Consider the following 12,428-nt stretch of genomic DNA (forward strand, 5'->3'; position numbering starts at 1 on the left):
GACCAAAATACCTCCTCGAGATATCAATCACAGGTCTGCCTGTCTTCCCCCAGAGGTTATTTTCCAGCCTGGAACTGGAATGGAGAGGAAGAATGCAAAGTTGTTTCTCCACTTTGTCCCACTTCCTTCTTTCACCACAGCTGGTGGCCAGTTTAGGAGCTCTTGAGGACTGGAGTAAGGGATATGAGAAATGACAACCCTCTTAAAGAGCTGACGTAGTTGGGCATTCTGTGTCTGATGGACATTCAAACTGGCTTTCTTGTTTTTGGAGGTTATCTGAAAGAATACTTTATTCTACTCTATAGCTCATTTCTCCAGATCAATGAGTTTCTATTCTTGTGGATAGCTTGTAGCCTACTTTCTTGTAGCTTGTAGCTACTCTCCTTCCATTCCCAGAAGTTGGAGTCTTTCTCTCAGTAGATCTCTTCTCTGTGAGCTATATCTGATGCAGTGGAAAAGCTCATTCAGCCTGGCAACCCTACCAATCTCACTAAAGCCTATACCCTGATGCCCCAGGCTGCATTTCCTTCCTGGACCATTGTCCAGCGGCATCCTCTGGGGCTGGCAGCTGCAGAAAATGGTCCTTTCAGGCTCCCTGGAAGGTGTCTTAGAAGCCTCAGGAGGAAGTGGTAGCTTTTCCTCAATAATCCCTCCATAAGCAGAATGAGGACTCTCTTGAGTAAGATTTCTCTTCATGAATCCTGTGGGACAGAATCAACTAACCTGCATTCAAAGGGCCTCACAGAGACTGAACCGACAACCAAGGAGTCTGCATGGGGCTGCCCTAGGCACTCTGCATATATGTGACAGCTGTGTAGCTTGGTCTTCTTGTGGGACTCCTAATAATGGGAGCAGGGGTTGTCTCTGACTCTTTTGTTGACTTTTAGTACCCTACTCCTTATACTGGGTCACCTTGTCCAGTCTTGTGGGAGTTTCAGAGATTCAGGTTTTACACTAGAGTCTTTGACCTAGTTGGAGTTGGTTTTTGTGTGGAGAAATAAGGGTCTAGCTTCATTCTTCTACACATGGATACCCAGTCTTTCCCAGGCCCATTTATTGAAAACACTCTTTCCTCCTGTATGTATTTTTGGCATTTTTATTGATTATCAGGTAGGTGCAATGTCATGGGTCTAGAGTTGGTTTTTGTGTGGAGAAATAAGGGTCTAGCTTCATTCTTCTACACATGGATACCCAGTCTTTCCCAGGCCCATTTATTGAAAACACTCTTTCCTCCTGTATGTATTTTTGGCATTTTTATTGATTATCAGGTAGGTGCAATGTCATGGGTCTAGAGTTGGTTTTTGTGTGGAGAAATAAGGGTCTAGCTTCATTCTTCTACACATGGATACCCAGTCTTTCCCAGGCCCATTTATTGAAAACACTCTTTCCTCCTGTATGTATTTTTGGCGTTTTTATTGATTATCAGGTAGGTGCAATGTCATGGGTCTATACATTGCCTTTAGGTGTGATCACTTTCACAATATTAATTTTACTAGTCCTTGAGCATGGAAGAGCTTTCCACCTTCTATTGTCTTCCCTCAGAGATTTAAAATTGTCATTGTTGAGGCTTTCATCTCCTTGGTTAGGCAGATTATAGGTTTTTTTGGAGGGGGGGATTGTATATGATGTTATGTGTCTATTTTGAGGTCACTGTGAAGGGATTTGTTTTCATGACTTCTTTCTCATCATATTTGTCGTTGGCATATAGAAAGACTACTGATTTTTGTAATTTAATTTGTATCCTTCCATTCTGCTGAAAGTGTCTTTAAAATCTCAGGTATATCATTTGCAAATAGGGATAACTTAGCTTTTTCTATTTACACTTGTTATGCCCGTATCATGGGACCCCCCTCCCCCCCCAAAAAAAGACCACCACAGAGTCAGTATCTGATGCAAACACACTGGTGTTTATTGATTACAGGTAAGCTAACTCGGACCATAAGCTGACACTCTGACACAGCAGGTGGGGGAGAATGGCCCTGAGCTCTCAGGGTAACAGGATTTTAAGGGGAAAAACTGAAAACAAGGTGGCACAAGCCTTGGTGTTTCGGGATTGGGTAAAAGTATACAAGTTCTGAATTTGTTTGTTGAGGCATAGAGGAATTTCAAAACAGTGACTGTCAGCAGACAGGAATTTCAAAACAGTGGTTATTCAGATACCTACACGGACATTTAAAGTAAGCAGCTGTTATTTAGACATTATGGTGGGTCACTTTGACCAGGCCTGTCACAGTTTTTTTGGGAATGTTTATGACTTTGCTGGGCTGCATTTACCACCACCCCCAGTTACGTCTTATCTAAAATGGAGTTCTTTCCCAAAATGGAGTTTGTTCTGCTCCTTCATAGTCTTCATATTCCTTTAATTTTTTTTCTTATCTTATTGCTCTAGCTAGGGCTTCAAGCACTGCATTTAGAAAGAGGAGAGACAGTGTTTGGTGTGCATCTAGGGAACAGTCTTCTCTTGTTCCTAATTTTAATAAGATTGCTTCAAGTTTTTCTTTATTTAAAATGACATTTGCTATGAGCTTGCTAGGACATTTATCATACCAAGATGCTCCCTCCAGGCCTATTTTCTAGTTTTGTTTTTTGAGACAGGGTTGTATTTCCTGAACACCCTGACTCAAAATAATCACACAGAAATCTGTATTAATTGCAATACTGTTTGGCCAGTAGCTTAAGCATATTTCTGGCTAACTTTTATATCTTAAGCTAACCCATTTCTATTATAATCTGTATATTACCATGTGGGTGTGGCTTACCAGCAAGGTTCCAGTGCAAGTTGCTTTTGGTCAATGGTCTTTATCAAAGCAAACTAGGGCAGTCTTTGACTTCAAAAACACAGAAAAGATCTCATATGCTGTGATGAACAAACATAAAAGTCAAGCAGGTAAATGATTTAAAAAAATCACGGGAATACGATAGAAAGCAGATTAGTGGTTACCCAGGGCTTAAAGTGGAGAGCAGACTTATGGCAGCTAGACATAAAAGAACTTTAATAATTTCATTATCTGTGTGTGTGTGTGTGTGTGTGTGTGTGTGTGTGTGTATGGTGGGGGTGGGCATGTGCCACAAAATATATGTGGGAGTCAGAGGATAACTTTATGTAGCTGGTTCTCTCCTTCTTTCTTTATGTGGGTTCTGGGGATTGAACTCATGTCATAAGGCTTGCACAACCAGCCCCTTTACCCGCTGAGCCATACAGCCAGTCCCAAAGAAATTTTTGGTGTAATGAAAGTGTTGTAAAACTAGATTGTGGTGATTTTTGCACAGATGTCTAAATGCATTTAAATTCATTGAGTTGTACAGCTATAATGTATATTGAATAAACTATATATTAACAATACTATATTTTAAGAAACAAGAATGGACTATAAATTATATCACTAAAATATGATTCAAAACAACACAACAGCAAAAGAGGCATCAGGATGTGGTGCTGCACACCAGTAATTCCCAGCACTCAAAGCAGAGGCAAGAGAGCCGTGAGAATGAAACCATCCTGGGCTCATAGTGGGTACAAGGTCATCTTGGGCTACATTAGAGAGATCCTGTCACAATCAGATGGACAGACAAACCAATCAACAAATAAAACAAAAACTGAAAAGAGGCTTGGGATATATCTCAGTGATAGAGCGCTTGCCTAGCGTGCATAAAATCCTGAGTTCAATTGCCAGCACTGAAAAGGAAGTGGGTGGGGAAGGGAGGCAATCTATTTGCATAGTTTGAAAGTATCTCTCCACTAGGTACTCATTAACAGTAGTCGGGGAAACAGTAACTTTATGGCGGAGAAAGCTGGCAGGCACTTTAACCACGGGATCCATGTTAGCAGGGGTAGTTAGGGCTATGTGGACATCGGGTGCTTTTCTCAGAGGGTATTTGGAGAGGTGGTCAACACCAATTTGGAAGCACCCCGGCCAGGAATGTTTTATCAAAATTAAAGTATAAGGAAAGTCGTACAAACTCAAGTTGAGACTCTATTACAAAATAACTCACCAATAGTCTTGCCAAGTCATGAAAATTAAAGTTATGAAAGACAGGCTGAGCAAGATATTTGGCTAAAAAGAAATAAGACAACAACATATAACATGGCTTCTGGGGTTGGTTCTTGGTCCAGAAATTCCAGAAATAAGACTTTAGTTTATATTATTTATTCTTTGGGTTTTTACTTTTAACATTTATTTTATTTTATTTTATTTTAGATAGGGTCTCACTATATAGCCTTGGCTAGCCTGGATCTCTCTATGTAGGCCAGTCTGGTTTTGAACTTGTGACAATCTTCCTACCCACTCCCTACGACAGTAATTGGAATTTAGGAATGCAATATCAAACCCAGATACAAATAGGACTTTCTTGAGGCAAATAGAAAATCTTTAAAAAGGTCTACAAAGTAGTTAATGGTAACTTATCAAAGTTAATCTTCTGTCTTTGGTAACAGTAAAATAAATGTAAGATATTAATACTGGAGAGAACAAGATGAAAGGCATGTGAGAATCTCTTTAAAGCAATCATAACTTTTGTAAACTGAAAGTTTCAAAGTGCAAAGTCAAAATATAAAGGAAAGTTTCATTTTCGGCTGGGTGAATGGCAGCGGCTTGATAGTGAGAAATGCATCGTGAGCTGAAGACCAAAGTTCTACCCATTGATCTGAAAGCAACAACTTAGAAAATACCGAGTACTGAATTCATTGACTGCTAGGTTAACCATTTTCACTTTCCCTTTCTTCTTCCAAATGGAACCACTAAGTGCGTCTTTCTTTTCATGCTTAAAGATGTATTTTGCTTAATCTAGTGTTTACCAAGTATTAACTTATAATCTCTATAAGGTATTTTATAACAATTTGTTCTAAATAGTAACTTATTTGTTATTAGTATTGATATTCCAGAGTTTTTATGATTGCACTCAAAAGATAGCTCTCGATCTGTTGGGGGCTGTGGACCCAGACCCTGAATTTCCTGTAAACAACTTGTTATGCTTGCAGCTGCTTTGAGGGAAACAACTTGTTTTTCCTGTGTTTGCAGCTACTCTGAGCACGAGACCTTCAGGAGTTCCTGGTGGCAGGGGAGTGGTTTCTGGTGGGTTTAACTGGGCCGTGGCTATCAGTTAAGAATCCATATATAAGTGGCTCTGGCACACAATAAAGGGGGCATTCTTGTTTCAAGGATGACCTGTGTCTCTGCCTGTGTGTCTTTGTGTGTTTAAATCTCCAGGCCCTTGCCTGGCTGGCGAATGGTCCTGTATAGGCTCTGCGCTACAGGTAGTAGTATCCACAAATTTGCAACAATTTTCATGAATTTTAGTATATAAATTGCGTGATTTTTGTTTATTATTACATGACTGCTGACAAGTGAATACATTCGCCAAACAACACAATAGAGGAAGATAATTCTGTCAGTCACTAATTCTTCAGTACCCTCCCTCGCTTCAGCACATACTGATTATATCCTGTTAGCACATACAGATTATATAAAATAATGGCTTCATCTTGACATTTTCATCCATGCTATTCTGTATGTTGATCATATCCACACACACCCGATTTGCACCTTTATGCCCCCTCCTCCCCCCTTAGTCTCCCTTACTCCCTGTCTCTTTCACTTTCCTCTCCTTTTGTTTTCTTTCCTGGATCCACATATATGATGCTTGACTTCTAGAGTCCGGCTTATTTTGCTTAGTAAGACAAGCTCCAGTTCCAACCATTGTCCTGCAAATGACAATTTGTTCTTCTAATGACTAAAGAAAACTCCATTGTGTATAGGTGCCACGTTTAAAGGCAATTTTAGGGGCTAGTGGCCACCTAGGTTGATTCCATTACTTGGCTTCTGTAAAAAATACCACAATAAACTCAAATGCACATGTTTTTTTTTCTTGCATGATGACATAAATTCCTTCAGATAAATACCCAGGAATAGTATAGCTAGATCATATAGTAGTTCTTTTTTTGTTTTGTTTTTGAGCAACTTTCACACTGAACTACTTCCATGGCAGCACCAACTTCCATTCCCACTAACACTGTAAAAGGTCCAGTGTCCCACACTCTTCTACCCTTGCCAGCATGTGTTGCTTTTCTTTCCCTAATGACAGTCATTCTGACTTGAATGAGGTAAACTCTCGATGTAGTTTTGATTTGCACTTTCTTCTTTCATTTTCTTGGCCATTTCTTCTCCTTTAAGAGCTACTCAATTAATTTGCCTGTTTGTTGATTGGGTGTTAATTGTTCTTTTGGTGTTTAATATTTGACTTCCTTATATATTCTGGATAACAATCCTGTCAGATGAGTAGCAGGTAGCATTTTCCCTCCATTCTGTGGGCTATCTCTTCACTCCGCTGTATCTTTCTCTATGAAGAGCCTTTTAATTTGATGCAATTCCACCCACCAATCCTGGTTACTATTTCCTGGGCTAACCACATATCTTCTTAAAATGATCTTGTGTTTTAAGCCTAACCGTTTGGTTCAGTTTTGCTCAATATCAAAAGGGAAATTATAATTGATCTCTAAATTTGCATCTTACGTGCAAATACTAGAAAGATAGAAGCATTCAGCCTGGAATGTTTGAGCAACGCGTAATGCTAGTGTAAATGCCTCTCACAGAAGATAGGTGTGTACATTCTGGGGGCCTCAGACAGACCTCAAAGAGCCCTAGCCAGATGGGGTCAAGGTTCAGGTGAGTGCTCTGGCTCTGCTGATAGGTTTATCGCCTGCATACTTTGTTTCTGTTATGATATATTAAATAGTTTTCTCAACAGTACTTCCTGAGAAGGAACAAGCCAACTGCTCTCATTGGAGTTTTTGTTTAATCTCCCGGTAAGATAGCTTTTCACTTTAAATCATGGAATGATTATAAAACTACAAAATGTATATTGAGGAAATTAGACTCCGTTAGTGTATGGGGTATGGATGCTGGAGGAAATTAAGTTTGTATTAAAGGTATAGGCGGTCAGTTCACATCTTACAATGTGGGTTCTTTTTTTAATCAGAATGCTTCAGACTGGGCTTAAAGGTCAGTGGGAGTGTGTATTGACAATCATGAAGCCCTGAGTTCAACTCCCATGTCCCCCAAACAACCAGAATGTCTCATCCAAGATCTTTTTGCCATATTTTCCTTCAAGACTGATAAAAATAAAGTTGGTCCTAGCAACCTTTATGTTACAATTAGCCTTACGCTAGTTTAAGTCAGACTTATTTCGCTATTTATCTATAATTGAATAGTTTATATGCCTCTAACATTTTGTCCTTAAGCCCATGTTTAGAATGTTACAAATGTCCTCATAGGTGTGCCTATAGGACAAATTCCTATCATAGATTTCTATTCAAAGGTATATGCAATTAATATTTTAAGAGATAGTTAAAATTTTTTTCTTTCACAACAGAATCGTTGATGTATATTTATTTTAAATAATCTTATGTGCTTTTGTAAGCAGTAACACAATAAAAATGTAGGTTTTTCTTTTTGAAAAGGTAACATTTTCCATTATCTGACCAACCTCTCTGAGGTAGCCATGATATTACAAGGATGCATGCCCCCCAAATATACTACATCTGCTAGAATATTACTATTAAGATTTATTTAATGAGAAGTTATGATAACTAAAATAACAAGCTAGAATAGAAACAAAGTTTATTTTCACATATATAAAATACAGCTATTTGGGATACTTCCTTATATTGTTTAACTTTTTAAAATTTTGAAACAGGGTTTCTCTGTGTAGCAATAGCTGTCCTGGAACTTGCTCTGTAGACCAAGCTGGCCTTGAACTCACAGAGACCCAGTTGTTTCTGCCTCCCAAGTGCTGGTATTATAGGCATACACCACTAAGCCCAGCTCTGTTTAACATTTTGAGATGTCTCACTATTTAAAGTCATGACTGGTCACAAACTTGTGATCCTCCTGCCCCAGCCTCCAGTGTTCTGAGGTTTTAGGTTTGTACCACCCTGCCTGGACTCTTTCTTTTCTTAAGACAATACTGATTTTTTTATCTTTGATGAGTGTTTTAGAGAGGTACCTAATAAATCTTCAAAGGCATGACAAAGTTTTATGTCTTGATTATGGAATGAAGTGATTAAAATAATCTAAATCTATTAGATATAAATCATATATATCTAAATGTAATAATAAAATTTAAATGAGGTGAGCCTCACTTTTAAAATATAATGCTTTTTTTTGTTTTTTTTTTTGGTTTTTTTCGAGACAGGGTTTCTCTGTAGCTTTGAAGCCTGTCCTGGAACTCCCTTTGTAGACCAGGCTGGCCTCGAACTCACAGAGATCCGCCTGCCTCTGCCTCCCAAGTGCTGGGATTACAGGCGTGCACCACCACCGCCCAGCTCAGTCCCTACCTCTTAACTCCTTCTAAATCCACCCCCACCTCCCTACCTCCCAACTTTGTATCTTCTTATTTTTCAAGTGACCCAATGAGTCCAATCTGTGTTGTGCATATATACCCCTGGTTGTGAGCCCATCCTCTGGAGCACGGTTGACCTACCCAGCCACACTCTTAAAGAAAACCGAGTCTCCCTACTCCAAAAGTCTGTCCATGAACACCGTGTCTATAGCTCCTCAGTTAGGGGCGGGGGCTCCTGAGTTCCTTCTCTTCCATGCCAGACTGTTCCCTGACTTTCTCTTCTGCAGGTCTTGTGCTGGCAAATGTAGGTCTATGAGTTCTTCTTTTTTTTTTTTTTAAGATTTATTTATTTATTGTGTGTACAGTATTCTGCATACATGCATGCAGGCCAGAAGAGGGCACCAGATCTCATTACAGATGGTTGTAAGCCACCATGTGGTTGCTGGGAATTGAACTCAGGACCTTTAGATGAACAGGTAGTGCTCTCAACCACTGAGCCATCTCTCCAGCCCGGTCTATGAGTTCTGGAGTGCAGTGTCCTGTAATGTCCCTGCTCTTTCATTCTAGTCCTCCCACGCTGCTGCCTTAGGACTTTTCTGCCCTCTTTCACAAGGTCCCTGAGCCTTGACGGGTGATGTCCCATTTGTGGATGAGCTGACAACGTATTCTCTGCACTCTGATCAGCTCTGAGGGTTTTTGCATTAACCACTGTCCCTGGCAAAAAAGAAATTTCTCCAATGAAGTCTGAGAGCTGCACTAATTTGTGAGTACATAGACATGAATTTAGAGAGTAGTTTGTTACTGTGTCCACTTAGCAAAACAAGTCATGGGTTCCTGCCAGATTTATTGTCCCAAGCTTGTGTTTTCTTCAGTGGAGTGGGTCTTAAACTTAATCATAAAATTGTTTGCTACCCATATAATATTTTTGCCACTATAGCATCCCTGGACATAAGCCTCATTCTTAGGAAAAGAAAGCATCACCAGTACATATCTTCATGTAAAAAAAAAATGAACTTCCAGAGCAAAGTCTATATATGTTGCTATTTATGTTAGAAATAAAAGACACTTTGCACATTAAAATATTTAATATGTAGTTGCAAAACTATAGGTCCCAAATTTAAAACTGGATTGGCATCCATTAAGTTGCTCACACTGATTGTACAGCATCAGCGACCGAAGAGAGACAGACAGTGATGAGAAAGACTCTGCCTTTTAAGACTTCTGATCTGTTTAGACATCACATCCATGGGTTATACATGCAGTTCTAAGGATGGTTAGCCAAAAGAAAACATCAAATTGGTTATGATTGGTTTCAGAAGCATAAACAGAAGTCTAAACAACATGTAAGTTCAGTTCCCCTCTTTTATGGTTTAGCCAAGCCCTCAGTAGGCACTGACCACAGTAGGGACTGTTTCCGAGGCTCTACGCCACTTCCTCCTGAGTGTTGCTCTCCTCTTCAGCAGCCAGGATGTGCCGCAACCATCACCCACACATCCTGGACAACAGGACCGAAGGAGAAATGAAGAAAGATGCTAGGTTCCAGGTATCTGTCATATGCGTACATCCCAGAGGCAGAGCATATAACACTTGACTACGTATAGATGCAGAGGAGACAGGGATGAGTGGACTTCATTTCTGGGAGACATCTACATAGTTTAACCATCAGGGTTTGGAGGCAAGGAGTAGAGAATATGTAGCATTTGTCTTTCTGGGTCTAGGTTACTTCACCTGGTATTATATACTAAAACTGGATTCCTTTCCAGCTCCATCTATTTACCCTCAATTTTTATTCTTCTTTACATATGAATAGAATCCCACTGCATATATGTACCACATTTTCATTATCCATCCATCAGGTGGCAGACATGTAGACTGCTTCCATTTTCTAGCTATTGTGAATAGAGCAGCAATGAGCATAGTCAACCAAATATCTGAACAGTTAGCTATAGAGTCCTTCCATGGTTTCCCCTTGTTTGTAGATCTTTAGAGTATATAACCTGGGGTATCTACAGGCTCCAGAAACATAAGATGGGACCATGCGGTGGGGTGAGTGCCAGAGGAGGGCTTAGGAGGACACTGGTGCTGTGAAGGGAGAAAAGGAAAAATAGGGCAAATTTAAGTGGTGAGGGGAGGAGGCTAATGCAAAGGGAGAGAAAGGAAGCGGAGATAAGTGACTTGGGGAAACATGCTATTTTATAAGCTTACTTAAAAATACATATAACATATATGTGTATCATATATTTATATAGTTCATTTCCATGGAATTACCCCACATGAAGTAATAGTGTTCCCTATAAGAGCTATAGACTCACAAAAACCCAAGTGCCACATAAGGAAAATCTTCCTTTGTGCTGCTGATTAGGACCCCAAAACAAGCTAGGCTATCCCCATTGTCTTTGGGTACCTCACAGAACTTGACGGTAGGACCCTGTTGCTCAAGATACCACCCACTTCAGCCACAGGAGTAGGAGGAATCAAGCTGGAATTAATCTGGAAGCCTCCTTCCTGAAGGCAGGCTCTCATAGGATCAGAAGATGCTATGTGCCTGGAAATCACGACAATGGCTGGCCTGGCAAGATGACAAGATGGTGCAACAGTGACTCTCTTTTTTTTTTAAGTATTTTTTAATTTATTTATTATGTACACAATATTCTGTCTGTGTGTATGCCTGCAGGCCAAAAGAGGGCACCAGACCTCATTACAGATAGTTGTGAGCCACCATGTGGTTGCTGGGAATTGAACTCAGGACCTTGGGAAGAACAGGCAATGCTCTTAACCGCTGAGCCATCTCTCCAGCCCAACAGTGACTCTCTTATCTTGAGGATAAATGACAGCTGTCTGGTTGGACTTAAAGCTAGCTCCATAGGAAGGTTACTTGGGCTGGTTAATTCTTTGTCACTTTAACAGTCCAAGGTCATCTGAAACAAAGAACTTCCGCTGAGAAAATGCCTTGCTATTACATTGGCCTGTAGGCAAGTCTCTGGAGGCCTTTTCTCAGTTGATGACTGACGTGGGAGGGTTCAGCACACTGGGGGTGATGTCACCCTTGAGCAGATGGTCCTAGGTGGTCTAAAAAAGCAGGCTGGGTGGGTCTGAAAAAGCCTGGGATAAAACCGGACTCGCTGAACTTAGTGGACAATGAGTACTACTGAGAACTCAAGAACAATGGCAATGGGTTTCTGATCCTACTGCACGTACTGGCTTTGTAGGAGCTTAGGCAGTTTGGATGCTCACCTTACTAGAACTGGATAAAGGTGGGGGTTCCTTGGACTTTCCACAGGGCAGGGAACCCTGATTGCTCTTAGGGCTGAGGAGAGAGGGGGACTTGATTGGGGGAGGGGGAGGGAAATGGGAGGCGGTGGCGGGGAAGAGACAGAAATCTTTAATAAATAAATAATTTTTTTTAAAAAAAAAGCAGGCTGGAGCAGCCATGAAGAGGACTACAGGGCCAGCATTCCTCCATCGTCTCTGCTTTATTTCCTGCTCCCTTAAGTTGCTGTCCCGACTTTCCTTCACCATAGACTATAAGCTATAAGCTGAAATAAATAAACCCTGTCCTCCCCAAGTTGCTTTTGGTCATGGTGTTTATCACAATAGAAGGCAAACTAAGACAGAGCTCATGCCTGCTACTGCAAACCTAGCCAAGAACTTACAGGTGGAGATGTCATAGACCCTAGCAGAGAACGTACTAATGCCTTTTTCCTAAACCAGTCTAGCTTCCAACTGTACCGTATACTAAATACTGTACCCACAGAGAAGTGTAGCTCTCAGCCATCACCAAAGAAACCTCTTTGCGCAGCAGATGGTGGCTACTGAGATCCACAACTGTAATAATCCAGAGAATAGGTGACAATTGGGTGTGTAGTCCCAAATGATACATACGCAATACAACCCCCTACTCCTGAGGCTCAGGCGACATCATGGAAGAGGGGATGGAAAGATTGCAAGAACCATGGGACCAGGATGTCTGCTGTGAGAAGGGGTCTTCTAGATATGATGACAAGGATGCTGTACTCAGAGAATCTCTTCCTGCACAAGATATGCATGGTGACCACACCAGTAGACATGGATGGGGAAAAGCTTCATAAGAC

The sequence above is a fragment of the Microtus oregoni genome, unplaced genomic scaffold (genome assembly GCF_018167655.1).
Source record: "Microtus oregoni isolate MIOR12 unplaced genomic scaffold, Mior012 000012F_ref0000307, whole genome shotgun sequence".
NCBI lineage: Eukaryota > Metazoa > Chordata > Mammalia > Rodentia > Cricetidae > Microtus > Microtus oregoni.